The sequence below is a fragment of the Pantherophis guttatus genome, chromosome 4, assembly GCF_059756535.1.
Source record: "Pantherophis guttatus breed Tessera chromosome 4, ASM5975653v1, whole genome shotgun sequence".
In the NCBI taxonomy this organism is placed as follows: Eukaryota; Metazoa; Chordata; class Lepidosauria; order Squamata; family Colubridae; genus Pantherophis; species Pantherophis guttatus.
The window spans coordinates 90,874,764-90,890,972 of record NC_142066.1 but is presented as its reverse complement, the minus strand read 5'-3'; the positions used below and the strand labels follow the sequence as shown (position 1 = coordinate 90,890,972).

The 16,209-nt window shown below is 42.6% G+C and overlaps 1 protein-coding gene, 1 long non-coding RNA gene and 1 pseudogene across 6 annotated transcripts in view; 2 read left to right on the top strand and 1 right to left on the bottom strand.

Moving 5' to 3' along the window:
• LOC148114229 (uncharacterized) overlaps nt 1-16,209 on the bottom strand; it is a 202,125-nt gene that overhangs the window by 48,533 nt on the left and 137,383 nt on the right. The gene's annotated exons all lie outside the window — the stretch shown is intronic.
• On the top strand, nt 890-5,202 carry LOC148114230 (uncharacterized; annotated as a pseudogene).
• Nucleotides 13,912-16,209, top strand: part of LOC117663351 (uncharacterized) — a 63,994-nt gene continuing 61,696 nt past the window's right edge. For both annotated transcript variants that reach the window (XR_015733934.1, XR_004590751.3), the window contains exon 1: nt 13,912-14,070. This is a non-coding gene — a long non-coding RNA (uncharacterized LOC117663351). The remainder of the gene's footprint in view (nt 14,071-16,209) is intronic.

Below are 16,209 nucleotides of genomic sequence, written 5' to 3'. Positions count from 1 at the left end.
AGCTATGTTATATTTAAAGAATGTTTTAATCATAGCAAGTAGAAAAAGCGAGATTATTTGCAATTCCCTTAATCTGAAACATCAAAAAGAATAAGGAACCAGAATGTGATAAAGAAAGGAAATCATAGAGCATTCAGAAGAAAGAGATATGGTATTAGGCTACAGCAAGGTTCCCAATAACTATATTACAGCTATATTTCAGAGTTGCATAAAAACTTCATTCTCTTTGGAGATTATATCTGTGCCATACACAATTTAGGGCACAAGAAAATGAACTTGAACTTGAGCCCAGACAACCTCCAAGAAAATAATTATTTTGGATAAGAGAATGTCTGTCAGATCCCTGATTTGATACTGCCATTCATATGGAGGGAGGGGGGAGCATGGGGATAAGCTGTATTTTATAACCTTTTTCCTAAGTGCCCTGCAATATTTTCACCTTTTGGAAATGAAATAAGGAGGAAGGACCATGTGGATTGTGTCAGTTGGTTGAAAGCAGAAGACCATGGGAACAGATCCTTATGTGGCTCTGGTAAATTACAATAAACATCTTATCTGGTAAATTACAATAAACATCTTCACACCTGTGGATTGCCTGAAATCCACATTCAAACTGGAGGGATGGATTCTAGAGCCCTATTTCTAATTGTGCAGTTTGGGAGAGAATTTAGAGTCTGCTTCACCTGTTCTGCTATCACTTCTTCTCAATAAAAGGTTCCCTTTAAAATACCACGTTTCAAGAGTCTATACTTTCTTGGGAAAGGAGGAGCGGCAAATCCTTACAGAAAGCAGACTCTGCAAACTAGATCAATCTAGTTTGAAGAGTCAACCTGGGTTGCACAGAGTCAACCTGGGTTGCACAGAGCCTCAGGCCCTGGATCCGCGGCTGATGTTATGTAATGCCAGGTCTGTTGTTAACAAAGCCCCCCTCATTTGTGATCTTATTTTGGAGGGGGTGCAGACCTGGCAGGTATTACGGAGACCTGGTTGGACCATGAGGAGGGGGGGGGTTCCCCTCGTTGAGATGTGCCCACCAGGTTTCTGTGCATTTCACCAGCCAAGGGCCCAGGGGAGGGGTGGGGGAGTGGCGGCGATTATTAGGGAAAGTCTTAGTCCGAGGAAGACCACTGTTCCTCAGATAGCCGGATGTGAGTCCCTCCTCGTGTAGTGGGGCCGTGGGAGGCAGATGGGTTTGCTGACTATGTACCTGGCTCCCTGCCACGTGGCGGCGACCCTGCCCGAGCTGCTCAACGTTATTGCCGGGGTGGCGGTTGATACCCCCAGTCTTATTGTCATGGGGGATCTCAACCTGCCATCTGCAGGTGAGGCATCAGAGGTGGCTCGGGAGTTCATGGCTTCCATGGCGGCCATGGACCTGATCCAATTAGTTCAGGGCCCCACTCACACAGGGGGACACACTCTGGACTTGATTTTCGTCTCTGGTCAGTGGTTGAATGATCTTGGTAGAGGGGATTTAGACATTAAACCCTTGTCATGGACAGATCATTCTCTTCTTCGCTTGGACTTTCCTGCCATTTCCCCCCACCGCAGGGAAACAGAACCGATTAAATGGTTCCGTCTCAGGTGCCTGTTGGATCCCGAAAGGTTCCTGATGGAGCTTGGGCCATTTCCTGAGACCCTGGCACACGACTTGACTGAAGACCTGGTGGCCACCTGGGAGAGGGCGGCTGCCGGGGCTTTGGACCGCGTCGTGCCTTTGTGGCCTCTGACCCGATGCCGACCTCAATTGGCTCCTTGGTTCTCCAAGGAACTGAGAGAGATGAAGCGTCAGAAAAGACTCCTAGAGAACATTTGGAGGACTAGTCAATCCGATTCCGACCGGGCACTGGTGAGGTCTTATATCAAGACCTACCTAGTGGCGATAAAAGCGGCAAAATCTAACTATTTTTCTGCTCTTATCGCATCTGCAGAGAACCGCCCAGCCGCCTTTTTTAGGGTGACCCACTCCCTTCTTCAGGGGGGAGTGCGGGAAGATCCCTTGCAGGGTCGAGCTGAGGATTTTGTGCAATTCCTGCATGATAAAGTCGCTTGGATTCGGGAAGGCTTGGACTCCGACTGGGTGAGTCCAGGAGAGGAGACGAGGGCAGGTCTTGAGAATATTATCTGGGAGGAGTTTGATCCTGTGGCTCCCGAGGATGTGGACAGGGTTCTGGGTAGGACTAGTGCCGCCACATGTTTATTGGACCCGTGTCCCTCCTGGTTGGTACTGGCCTCCCGGGAGGTTACACGAGGCTGGCTCCAGGGGATTATAAGTGCTTCTCTGAGTGAGGGTGCCTTTCCCGCTGCCTTGAAAGAGGCGGTGGTGAGGCCCCTCCTCAAGAAGCCTTCCCTGAACCCGGCTGAATTAGCCAACTACCGTCCAGTCTCCAACCTTTATTTTGTGGCGAAGGTTGTTGAGAGTGTGGTGGTACGACAACTGCCTGGGCATCTGGATGAAGCTATCTATCTGGACCCGTACCAGTCGGGCTTCAGGCAGGGGTACAGCACAGAAACGGCATTGGTCGCGTTGGTGGATGATCTCTGGAGGGCTCGGGACAGGGGTTGCTCCTCTGTCCTGGTCCTGTTAGATCTCTCAGCGGCTTTTGATACCATTGACCATGGTATCATGCTGCAGCGGTTGAGGGGGTTAGAATAGGGGGAACCGTTTTGCGGTGGTTCTCCTCCTTCCTCTCCGACCGCTCGCAGTTTGTGTTGACAGGGGGGCAGAGGTCGACTTCGAGGCGCCTTGCATGGGGAGTGCCACAGGGGTCGGTCCTCTCGCCCCTTCTGTTCAACATTTATGTGAAGCCGCTGGGTGAGATCATCCGTGGTTTTGGGGTGAGAGTCCATCTGTACGCTGATGATACTCAGCTGTACATCTCCACCCCAGACCACCCCAACGATGCCCTTGATATGATGTCTCGCTGCCTGGAGGCCGTGCGGGTCTGGATGGGGAGAAATAGGCTCAGACTCAACCCCTCCAAGACCGAGTGGCTGTGGATCCCAGTGTCGCGATATAGACAGCTGGTGCCATCGCTGACTATTGGGGGTGAGTCTTTACCCCCCACAGAGAGGGCCCGCAATCTGGGCGTCCTCCTGGACACACGGCTGTCTTTAGAAGAACATATGACGGCCGTGGCCAGAGGGGCTTTTTATCAGGTTCGTCTGATCTGCCAGTTGCGCCCCTTTCTGGACCACGACGCCTTGCGCACAGTCACTCATGCCCTTGTCACCTCCCGACTGGACTACTGCAATGCTCTCTTCATGGGGCTCCCCTTGAAAAGCACTGGCTCCCAGTGGTCTTCTGGGTGCGATTCAAGGTGTTGGTTACCACCTTTAAAGCGCTCCATGGCATTGGACCTGGATACCTTTGAGACTGTCTTCTGCCACCAGTAGCCTCCCACCGGCCAGTTCGCTCCCACAGAGAGGGTCTCCTCAGGGTGCCATCGGCCAAATTATGTCGACTGGCGACACCCAGGGGGAGGGACTTCTCTGTGGGAGCCCCTGCCCTTTGGAATGATCTGCCCCCAGAAATTCGTAAAATCTCTGATCTCCGTGTGTTTCGCTGTGCCCTCAAAACCATGTTGTTCCGCCAGGCTGGGCTATCAATGTAAAGATTTTTAACTGGTTTTAAATGGGATTTTAAATTTGGGGTTTTACAAATTGGGCCTATTATTTAATAATTTTAATTATTTTTAAATTTTGTCTGTCTTTGTGTTTTTAATTAGGCTGTACACCGCCCTGAGTCCTTCGGGAGAAGGGCGGTATAGAAATAAAATTAATAAATAAATAATAAATAATAATCTGGAGAAGCACATTTTGCTCTACTATGGGGACCTTGCAATGATGTCCGAACAAAGCAGCGAACAAGGAGAAATTGAATGCTACGCAGGTATCTCCACCATCACTCAACCCAAAGCATACTCCTCGGACTTCTGACAGTGATACAAGGATTGTGAAAAGCAGAGCGTGGAGAAGTGGAGATTGGAGAATACGAGGATAGCCAGTAGGAGATTGACTATTATTACAACTTTAAAGGAATTATATTTTTGAAACATTATAACTGTGAAAATCGGACTATTGGAGATATAAAAGCAAATAAGGAAAGAAAAGGTGATATCGTGTGGAAGTGAAGACTTGATTAAAGAACTGAGTAAAACTGATGCAACATTGCCTCATATAGATTTACACAGAGACTGGATGACAGGAAGAAACAATTTTGAGAAGGAAATAAGAAACAAGAATAATTATAACTGTTGGAGTGATAAAAGCAATCAATTGATATATTTGAACACTGATAATAATTATAAACAATAAGAAAGAATAGAAAAAGTAAATTGTAATAGACTAATGAATTATAGATTCATTATAGATTATAGATTTATAGATTATAGATTTAAAGTGAATAATTTAAAATTATTTATAAATGTATATAAATATAGATATTGATTGAGATTTAAAGCGATGATAAAATATTGAGAGATAAGAACTGTATATTGATAGTAACTGTGGACAGATAAAATAATTTAAGAATATTATCAACCATATTAGATATCATATAACTTTAGAGTAAGCTAGCATATATAATTTATAGATTGATATAGTGTTGTATAATTAGATATATATAGAATAAACCTTTCTAGAAAATACTGATAGAGTAAATAACCAGTATATAAGAATGTGTGTATAAAAGTATTTTGCTGTTATTTGGTTATTAATCCATCACAGGTGCCTTTTTCAGCTGTAGATCAGAGGCAGCATGATAAAGCAATGGCTTATATCATCTTGAATTTAGAAGATGATCAGTTTATCAATGTAGCTGATTTAAAGACTGCAAAGGAGGTCTGGCTGAAATTAAGAAATGTGCATGTGAGTGTGTCAAAAAAATTATACAGAGCCAGTTTGCAACCAGTAGAATCTGTGGAACAGCATTTTGTACAAATGCAAACTTTATTTGTGAAATTGGAACAGTGGGGCATGCAGTTTCCTGAGTCTCAGAAGGTGCTGCTAGTGTTAAACAGTCTTGCTGAAACTTGGAACATTGTTTCTACAGTGTTTGAGTACAAACCAGAGCAGGAGTTGCATTTGGAGGCTTTAAAGGCTTGTTTGATTGCTGAGGAGAACAAGCGCCATTATAAAAAGAGCCACAAGGAGGAATTCCTGAGGTGGGGAGCAGAGAGAGAAGAACAGAAAATTCCATAGACTGGCTGTCTCCAGGGAGCCAGCAACAGACAAGATGTCTGCAAAGAGATAAGTAGCAGTAGAAGATATCAGATTACAGCCCAGCAAAGACTTTGCAAGCAGAAAGCCCAGCAACAGAGGTGGTGCTTCATTTGTGGTGAAAAAACTCATTTAAAGTTTGCAAAGGAAAAATTATTTGCAAGACAGGAACTGTTTGCAAGGAAAATTGCAAGATGGACAAGTTGCTGTTGCAAAAGTTAACTATTACAATAGCTAAATTTTACAGCATATATTGATTTTTTAATGAATGAGGAAAAATGTATATATTTGTACTGCATTCATTCTCCCTTTAAGCTCACTGAAGCTTTCATATTCCAAGGACTCAAAAATTATCTAAAATCATGTAAAATATAAGAAAAGGGGAAATAAGGGGAATGAAAAGAGTGCCTGATGTCATGTCTATACATGGTTATTGTCAGATCTGTGTATCCATGTATCTGCCATTCTTCAGGGGAAGTGGGGGGTTAATTACTTCTTTCCTTATTACTTCCTTCTTATATTATCCTGTATCCTGCAATATATTGATTTATAACTTCTAGCCTTCTAACTTTCAGCCTGGTGCCTAAGCGTCCTGACATTTTTGCACCTTTTGGGAAATGCAAAGGGAGGGAGTGAATTTCATTACTCGAAAGCCGGTGGAAGATTTAATATTTAATTTAATTTAATATTTAAATTTATATACCGCCCTTTTCCCAAAGGACTCAGGGCAGTGAACAGCCATAGATAAAAAACATAGAATACAAAATTTAAAAACAATTTAGAAATATATTAAACAATTTGGCCTGACAGTTAAAATCCCCCATTTAAAATTCAAATTAAAATTACACCATTGGAGAGTTAGGCCAGCCCGGTTTGATGAAATAAAAAAGTTTTGAGGGCCCGATGGAAAGTACATAGATCCGGAATCGTCCCTATCTCTGGGGGGAGCTCGTTCCAGAGGGCAGGTGCTCCCACAGAGAAAGCTCTCCCCCTGGGGGCTGCCAGTCGACATTGTTTGGCCAACGGCACCCGGAGGAGCCCCTCTCTGTGGGAGCGTACTGGCCGGTGGGAGGCTCTCGGTGGCAGAAGGCGGTCTCGTAAGTATCCAGGTCCTAAGCCATGGAGCGCTCTAAAGGTGGTCACCAACACCTTGAATCGCACCTGGAGGACCACCCAAGATGACCCTGGGAAGATGACCCATGTGAAGTTTCAGCATTATTGGACTCAGGTTGCACCTGATGCCTAATTAGCCCAGCCCTGGTGGGGAAATTGGGGATCCACCTAAAGAAACTGAAAATCCCCATCACCTTCTGCCAGCTAGATGGGACAGTAGCAGAGGGGAACCAGCCATTTTTGCTATTGAACCTTTGCAAATAAACATGGGAAGCTATGACAAAATGCTGATGTTTATCATAGTGCCTGTAATGGAACCTCATATGGTTGAGGAAATGGAACCGCAAAGTAAATTGGAAGAAGGGGTCTGTAAGATTCCAGGGACACATGACATTTGCAGATGAAATAGAGAAAACCCCCAGAAAGGGGGGAGCAATAAAACAGCAATGCCCGGCTGGTCCATGCCAACCCAGGGTATCCCAAAAGAATACAGGGACCTAGCCGAGGTTTTTAGCAAAGAAAGCTCTGACAAATTCCCCCCCCCCATTGGGTCATCGATTATGCCATCTAAATATTACCAGGGGATAAACTTCCAAAACCAAAAATGTACAGCATGTCCCCCCGAAAATGTGGTGAACTAAGAGCTTTCATTGACAAAAACCTAGAAAGGGGTTCATCAAACCTATCCAGCCAAAAAACGCAGCCCCAGTACAGTTCCACAAAAAAAAGATGGCACTTTACATGGACTACCATAATTTAAACACGGTGAGCATAGAAAATATGTACCCCCTCCCCCTCATGAAGGACACCTGTCAAAGGGGAAAATTTTCTCTAAGCTGGATTTACGAGAGACCTATTATTGCATCATAATAAGGAAAGGGGATGAATGGAAAACTGCATTCAATACCCCACTGGGTTTCTACCATGTTAAAGTACTCCCGTTTAGATTACAGGTTCCCCAGACATTTTTATGCAATTGATAAACGAGGTGCTTCACGAACATTTATACAAAGGAGTTTTGGTTTACCTTTATGACATTTTAATATACACAGAAACAAAGGCAGAGCACGTAAAATTAGTCTGTGCAGTCCTGAATAAACTCAGGGCAGCCAAACTCTATACAAAACTCTCCAAATGTGAGTTCCACCAGGAAAAAATAGACTACCTAGGGTATCAAATTTTCCATGAGGGGATAGAGATGGACCCACAAAAAATGCAAGCAGTAATCGATTGGGAGCCCCCCCCCACACACGCGGAAACAGTTACAAAGTTTTTTGGGGTTTGCCAACTTCTACCACCAATTCATTCCAGCATTTGCAAAAATCACCCTCCCCATAACAAACCTGCTAAAAACAAAAGGGGAAGCCAAACCAAAGCCAAGGCAACCACTAAATTGGACAATGGAATGCTAAGCTCAGTTTGAGAAATTTAAACAGCTGTTTTCTGCCGAACCCATTTTGAAACACACAGACCCAGAAAAATTGTTTGTCATACAAGCAGACGCCAGCAATGTAGCAGTCGGAGCTGTTTTACTCCAAAAGAATAAACACAACCAACTGCTACCATGTGCCTACACCTCCCAAAAATTAACCGAAACAGAACAGAGATGGGCCATCTGGGAGAAGGAGGTTTATGCCATACATTGGGCTTTCCTAACTTGAAGACATTTCCTAGAAGGTAACAAAATCCCTTTCGAGGTCTGGACTGATCACAAAAACCTAGAAGCCCTTAAAACCCCATGAAAACTTTCCCCCAAACAGGTGCATTGGGCATAATACTTTAAACGGTTTGATTTCACACTAAAATACTTCCCAGGGGAAAAAAACTTTCTGGCAGACACCCTCTCCAGAAAACCCCAATACAATAGCACAAAGACCTAAGTAATCAAATCTCTACTCAAAGCCCCCAGCTGGCAGCTAAAGTAATCACCAGAGCACAGGGAAAACAAGGGCCCCCTACCGACAATGCTACCACTCAGGCATTTAAGGCAGCCCTACTTAAGGATGACTAGTTCCTAGCCCACAAAAAAATTGCTTGGTTAAAGATGACTTAGCGTGGGTGGGAGGAAAAGTATATGTCCCTGCAACCCAGAGACTGGATCTTATGAAGCGATGACACAACTCCAGATTAGCAGGACATTTTGGATTTGTAAAAACCTTGCACCTAATCAAAAGACAATTTTGGTAGCCATCACTCAAAAAGGACATCGAAAGTCCCATGGCCAGCTGCCCTGTCTGCACTGCATCAAAGAGATGGTAGAGAAAATCCCCTGGACTTTTACAAACAGTAACCAAGCCTTCAGCACCCTGGAGAGAGATTTCCATGGATTTTATTGTAGAACTACCAGAGAGTGCAGGAAATACTGTTATCTGGGTGGTAACTGACCTTTTTCCCAAACAGGACCATTTCATCCCTTGCACCAAAATCCCAACAGCAAAGCACTGGCAAAACTGTTCTTAGTTCACATTTATCGCCTTCATGGAGCCCCCAAAGAATAATTTCTGATCAGGGGGTTCCAATTCACTTCAAAATTTTGGAAGGCATTCCTAAACCTGTTAGGCACCACCCAAGGCTTAAGCTCCTCCCATCCACCCCCCAAATGAATGGGGCTATCGAACAAGTAATGGGGTGTTAGAGCAATATTTAAGATGTTTTATTAACTACCAACAGGACAACTGGACTGACTTGTTACCTTTCGCTGAGGTAGCATATAATTCAGTACACACCAGCACAGGTTTTACTCCATTCCAAGTAGCCACTAGACAAGAATTCACCCCCATGCCAGAATTACCAACAGAAGAATCAAACATCCCCTCCCTTAAGGAGTGGATGCACAATTTACAAACAACATGGCCAGTCGTAAGGCTGGCCCTCTAGGAAACCAGGGCCACCTTCAAAGCTCAGGCAGACAAAAAGAGAACCGAACCAAACCATTCAAAGTGGGAGATAGAGTCTATCTATCTACAAAATTCTTGCAATCACTACAGCCCTCTAAGAAACTAGGTCCAAAATTCATAAGTCCTTTCCCAATCACTAGGGTCATAAATCCTGTCACAATTGAATTACTTCTCTCCAAGACACTTAGATAAGTACATCCAGTGTTCTATTGTAGCCTACTCAAACCAGAGATTACCTCTCATATCAAGCCATCTATGCCCACACCTCTGATCCCCCTTATGATAGAAGGAGAACAACACTTTGAGATTAAGGAAATCCTGAACTCATGCATGCAACATGGCTCCACGCAATACTTAGTCTCATGGAAACATCTGCCACCATCTCAAAATGAGTAGATGGCCAAGAAACCCATAAAAGCCCCACACTCTTTAGGAAATTCCACCTAAAATATCCAACTAAACCACATTTGTTTTTCTTGTTTCTTTCCAGGTGGATTATCCTTTTTTCTAAGCAGGGCAGTATATCAGATCTGTGTATCCGTGTATCTGCAGGGTTAGGGTTTTTTAAATTACTTCTTTCCTTATTACTTCTTTCTTATATATATATATTCTGTTTCCTGCAATATTTTTTTTATTTATTTTATTTTATTTATCAAGAACATATTAAGTAATATATATAAGTATAAGCATGAATTAATACATAAAATAAATATGAATAGAGAAAACATTAGGACAGGGACGGTAGGCACGCTGGTGCTCTTACGCACGCCCCTTACAGACCTCTTAGGAATGGGGTGAGGTCAACAGTAGACAGTCTTAGGTTAAAATTTTGGGGGTTTTGGGATGAAACCACAGAGTCAGGTAGTGTATTCCAGGCATTGACCACTCTGTTGCTGAAATCGTATTTTTTGCAATCGAGTTTGGAGCGGTTCACTTTAAGTTTGTATCTGTTGTGTGCACGTGTATTGTTGTGGTTGAAGCTGAAGTAGTCATTGACAGGTAGGACATTGTAGCAGATAATTTTATGAGCTATGATTAGGTCATATCGAAGGCAGCGTGGTTCTAAGTTTTCCAAGCCTAGAATTTCAAGTCTGATAGCATAAGGCATTTTGTTGTGAGCAGAGGAGTGGAGGACTCTTCTTGTGAAATATTTCTGGACACATTCAATTGTATTAATGTCCAATATGTAGTGCAGGTTCCAGACAGATGAGCTGTATTCGAGAATTGGTCTAGCAAATGTATTGTATGCTCTGGTTAGTAGTGTGGTATTACCGGAGAAGAAGCTACACAAGATTGGGTTTACAACTCTTAATGCCTTTTTGGCAATGTTGTTACAGTGGGCTTTGGCATTTAGATCATTAGATATGAGTACTCCAAGGTCCTTGACATTCAAGGGTCATCTACAAGGTGGTGTCCACTCAGCATGTATTTTATGTTCTGATTTTTTTTTGCCAATGTGTAAGACAGAGCATTTGTTGGTTGAGATTTGGAGTTGCCAATTGTTTGACCATTCTGATACAAAGTCAAGGTCTTTTTGAAGGGTAGCAGCATTGTCTGTGGTGTTAAATATTTTTACATTATCGACGAAGCAAACACAGTTGCTTATAATATGATTGCAAAGGTCATTTACGTATAGTATGAAGAGTGTTGGTCCTAGAATGCTGCCTTGGGGGACACTGCTATTAACAGGTGCAGGATTTGATAGGGTGCTCCCTATTTTGACCACTTGTTGTCTGTTTGACAAGAACGCTGCTATCCTACGGTGCCATAGGATTTTAATTTTAGAAGTAGTTTGTCATGTACCACTGAATCAAAGGCTTTACAGAAATTTATGTAAATTGCGTCTATTGCTTTGCCCTGATCGAGATTTGTAATCCATATGTTTTTGCAGTGTAGATGTAGATTAGAGGATAATTTTTTTTCTGAAACCAAATTGTTTATTAGAGAGTAGGCTGTTTGTTTCTAGGTGGAGGGTAATGGATCGGTTAATGATTGATTCCATGACTTTTGCAATGACAGGTGAGAGGGGTGATCCCATGGGTGCTCCTTCTATTTGTTTGTATTTTTGTCCGTTATAGATGAAGTATGTGTTGGATAGGCAGTGGTTGGTCAGATCTAGGATGTGCTTGGGGGGGTTATATTTGTTTTGGATAGCTGTCAAGGCTTCTTTGATTGGCACTCACCCCTCTCACCTGTCATTGCTAACCTCTACATGGAACACTTTGAAACCCAAGCTCTAGAAAAATCTGATCACAAACCCAAACTCTGGTTCAGATACGTAGACGACACCTTCATAATCTGGCCACACGGGAAAGAAAAACTGGATGATTTCTTCACACAACTCAACAGCCTACATCCCAAAATACAATTCACCATGGAAACAGAAGCTAACAACCAACTTCCCTTCCTGGATGTCTTAGTCTACAGGAAATCCAATAGCTCCCTAGGACACACCATCTACCAGAAGAAAACACACACAAACCTCTATCTGCATGCACTCTCACACCACCACCCAGCACAGATCAATTCCATAGCCAAGACACTCATCTCCAGAACAAAACGCTTAGCTGACGAACAACACCTAAAAACCGAACTACACACTCTCACTAACATACTAACATCCAATGGATTCCAAAGAAATAAGATTACCAACCTAATCCAAAAAGAAACCCTCACTAAAATCCAAGACAGAGAACAAGAAAATGGGAAAGCCCTCCTCCCATACATAAAAGGCACCACAGACAGAATCAGCAAGATCCTCCACAAACACAACATCAAGACAGCATTCTGCACAAACCAAAAAATATCCACCATCCTAAGAAACCCCAAAGACAAAATTGAGTTAGAAAATCAAGGAGTATATGAAATCCCATGCACCGCCTGCCCCACCACACACATCAGACAAACCAACAGAAGAATAAGTGCACGCATTGAAGAACACAAGAACTCGGTCAAAAAAGAGGAACCAACTTCTTCCCTGGTCCAACACCTTAAAGCCACAGGACATGAAATTGACTTTAAAAAGACCAGAACTATCGCCAAAACTGAACACTTTAACAACAGAATAATCAGAGAAGCCATCGAGATAGAAAAATGCCCACACAGCATGAATAAACGAGATGATACCTCCCACCTACCAGCCATTTGGAAACCTGCCCTTATTGACAAACAAGTCCCTAACACGAGGAATGACACCAGACCCACACTCACGAGGACCACACAGGATATCACCACCACACATCCACGCGGAAAGCAGACTCAAACCCGCATCGATGATGAGGCACGACCACGGACTAGAAGCCAGACCACAGCTGCATCATTAGCCACTTTAAACCCCTCCAATCCATACATGAAGCAGACTGACACCCACCATGAAGATGTGGCACGACCACAAACGCAAAGCCAAACAACAGCAACGCAGCTCACCAGCTCAAATCCCCCTGCAACTCAGACTAACCCGAGCACAACCAAGCCCCCACCCAAACAGAACACATCCCCAGCCAATCAGAGCACAGTCAACCCCTCATCCAATCAGAGCATAGCCAACCCCCAACTAATCAGAACACACCTCTACCCAATCAGAACACAGCCAAGCTCCCACCCAATCAGTTCACACCCCCACTAGCAGTTAAAAGGAAGAAACAGCTGCAATCACACATTGCTCCTAGAAGCACGAAGCCGAAAACACCAGCCTGAAGATGATGAATGAGACTTCGTCGAAATATCGTCAAGACACTTCCAATTTTACACGGGAGAAAACCCGAATAACCAAAGGCCTACATACAAACACCCGTGAAAACATCAGAAAATATATATATATATATATATTGATTTATAACTTCTAGCCTGGTGCCTAAGCACCCTGGCATTTTTACACTTTTCGGGGAATGCAAAGGGAGGGAGGGCCATATGGATTTCATCGCTCGAGAGCCGGTGGAAGATGACCCTGGGTACATTCCCTTATCACTTTCTCAGAGTGGCCAGTACAATAACTTCTTCATACCTGTGGATTGGCTGAATCCACATTGGACATTTGGGAGGAGTTTCTAATTCCTCAGAGCCTGCTTTCTTTTTGCCCTGCTATCACCTCTATTCAATAAAAGGTTCCTTTTGAAATGCCAAGTTTCAAGAGTCTTTACTTTCTTGAATAAGGGGGAGAGGCCAGGCCAGGCCAGTCTTAGATAGGTTCAAGTATATTTTCATATATGCAAATTAAATTTTCTTATATGCATATATGCAACATTCTTATTATGTTGCACCTGGGATTTTAATAAAAACTTGGCATGATTTAATTTTCCTGATGAAAAGAACTACCAACAATGCTTGTTTACTTCCTATTTGGGAAAATATAAGTTTTAACTCTTAAAATCCAAGCTGTATCCATGCTTTATCAGATACATAGATCTTTCAGTAAATAAAAAACAAAAAAGTAGGAAGTCTTTATATTAATAAAGCTGCAGGCTATTTATATTGTTGTGCTTGGTGGAGTAGAATAGCCCACATATATACATAATGCATACTCATATGGATATTTCATTGGGTAATATGAACTGAACAGCTGATTGTCAAAATGTTACAACTGACAACAGGTGCTAGATTAACACAGTGCCTAGAATCTGGCAGTCTGGTCCTGTTTCCCTGGTTGGGCCTTCCCTATTATATCAAGAAGGCAATTCTGACTTCACTGCAATGCTCTACCTCTTACATTTCTGCCCAGATTGCTGAAAAAAACATTGCCATTCATGCTACTTGTTAGGAGGCATTTGGGAGGGAAATGAGGAACTGTTTCAAGGAAGCCAGGAAGAATTTGTCAGTGGGAGCATTGCTGTTTTCAAGGAAGGTAAATGGATATGATCATTGACAGAGAACTAGTTATTGATACCAGGCAAAGTTAATTTCTGAAAAGATTGAAGAGAAAATGTAATGTCAGGATGTCAGTATGGATTGTTTAATAGTTTGTTGAATTTGATCTGTTGCTTTTTATGGCTTTGATCCCTGCCTATTGCACATTCAATGGATTGTCTCCTTTTATGGTACAACATTTTCCCCATTACAATTATGATTTTATTAGAGCTTTAAGAAATGTAAACTTTATTAAAAATTCAGATTGGCTGACTGATCTATATGGAGGAGGATTTCTTCTGTATTTAAGCCTGTTAAACCTGTTCTTAAAAATAGTTTCTTAAAGTTGTCAATTCGTTGCAATAGGCTCTTGAAAATTCAAAATATAGGAAAAAATAAAATTAATAGATGTATCTATCTAATTCTAAATGGTAAATTTTGAATATTGGTCTTTTAAAACTGGTTTGAATCCCTATTAATTCAATCAAGACTGGAATTGAATTGAATCTCTCTCTCTCTCCCGCTCTCCCTCCTTCCCTCTCCCTCTCCCACCCTCTCCCTCTCTCCCTATGCCTCTGGGAATTCAATTAGTATGTATATTCTGAATTAGGTGGTACACAGGGGTTAAGTTCTGGATTCCATCTGAGTATGAATGGGGTGGTAGAATGCATGAATGCAATGATTGGGCAATATTTGAGATGCTATGTAAATTACCAACAGTCAAATTGACCAGAATTGTTACTGTTCGCTGAGGTAGCAGTGCAGAGTAGCATGGGTTTGACTCCATTTAAAATTAACACTGGAATGGAATTTGTTCCTATGCCAGAGTTACCCAGAGAACCCCTCTCATCCATGTCAATAAATGAATGGATGGACTTTTTGAAAGATTTGTGGGAAAACACTAAGCGGGCTTTAGCGGAAGCTACAAAAATCTATAAAGCTCAAGCTGACAAACACCGCTCCCAGCATCCACAGTTCAGAGTGGAGGATAGAGTTGACCTGTATATTTGAAATTGCAATGGCCTTCAAGGAAGTTAGGACCAAAGTTTTTATGTCCTTTTGAAAATTTTAAGGTAATTAACCCAGTCACAGTGAAACTTAAGCTCCCTCGTCTGTTAGGGAAAGTGCATCTGGTTTTTCACAGGAGCTTGTTAAAAGGCTTCAGGCTCACCACTCCCTAGATGTTGAGATGGGGTTTATAGAGATAAAGAGGGAATGTTATGTCTAGCTGACATTCTTTTCCGTGGGAACAGAGAAGATGCCTGCAGCTGGAGGAAGGTAGAGTTTGGAGTGACTGGACTGATGGACTGAGAATTGATTGAAGATTGTGACTCAGGGAGGATGTTTCATACTTTTGCTTTTTATTGGGTGTAATTCCAGATCATGGCCAGAGTCGGAATTACACTAAGTCCTTGCCAATTTGATATGTTCTTAATAAACAGACTTGAATGGATAATAGATGCTTTGGATTTTATTTCAGGGGACATATTATTTGGAAGGTTAACAGTTCCCTTGAGAATTGAATCTCCTATCACCAACACTTGCCTTTTTTTCCCTAGGAAGGTTTGGGATATTTTTCTATCTATCACAGAAGCATTTGATGGTGCTATTTTTTTAGGGACATTTGATGATGCTTCTTTTCTATTCTATAAGAGCCTTGGTAGTACAGGGGTTTAAGGCACCCTGTTATTAAGCTGGTTATTAAGACCAGCTGCCTGCAATTACTGCAGGGTTCGAATCTCGCCAAGGCTCAAGGTTGACTCAGCCTTCCATCCTTTCTAAGATAGGTGAAATGAAGACCCAGTTTGTGGGGGCAATAAGCTGACTTTGTATAAATATACAAAAGGATGAAGGCTATTGCTGAGCACATTGTAAGCCGCCCTGAGTCTTCGGAGAAGGGCGGCATATAAATCAAATTAAAAAAAAAAATATGTCTGCATGTTTTATTCCAGGGAGAGTCATTTAAAACGACTGCTTAACACCAGTGGGGCTGCATCAGAGTGGGTTGGGTTGGACAGGGGTTTTGTACTAGGTTTGTGGTTTTTTTTATGAGTGACATGTTTCCATCTGTCTTCTTCTTCCTCTAAGGGGTCAATTCTTTTAGAAGTTTGGTCAATATTATAACCAAAAGCCCTAC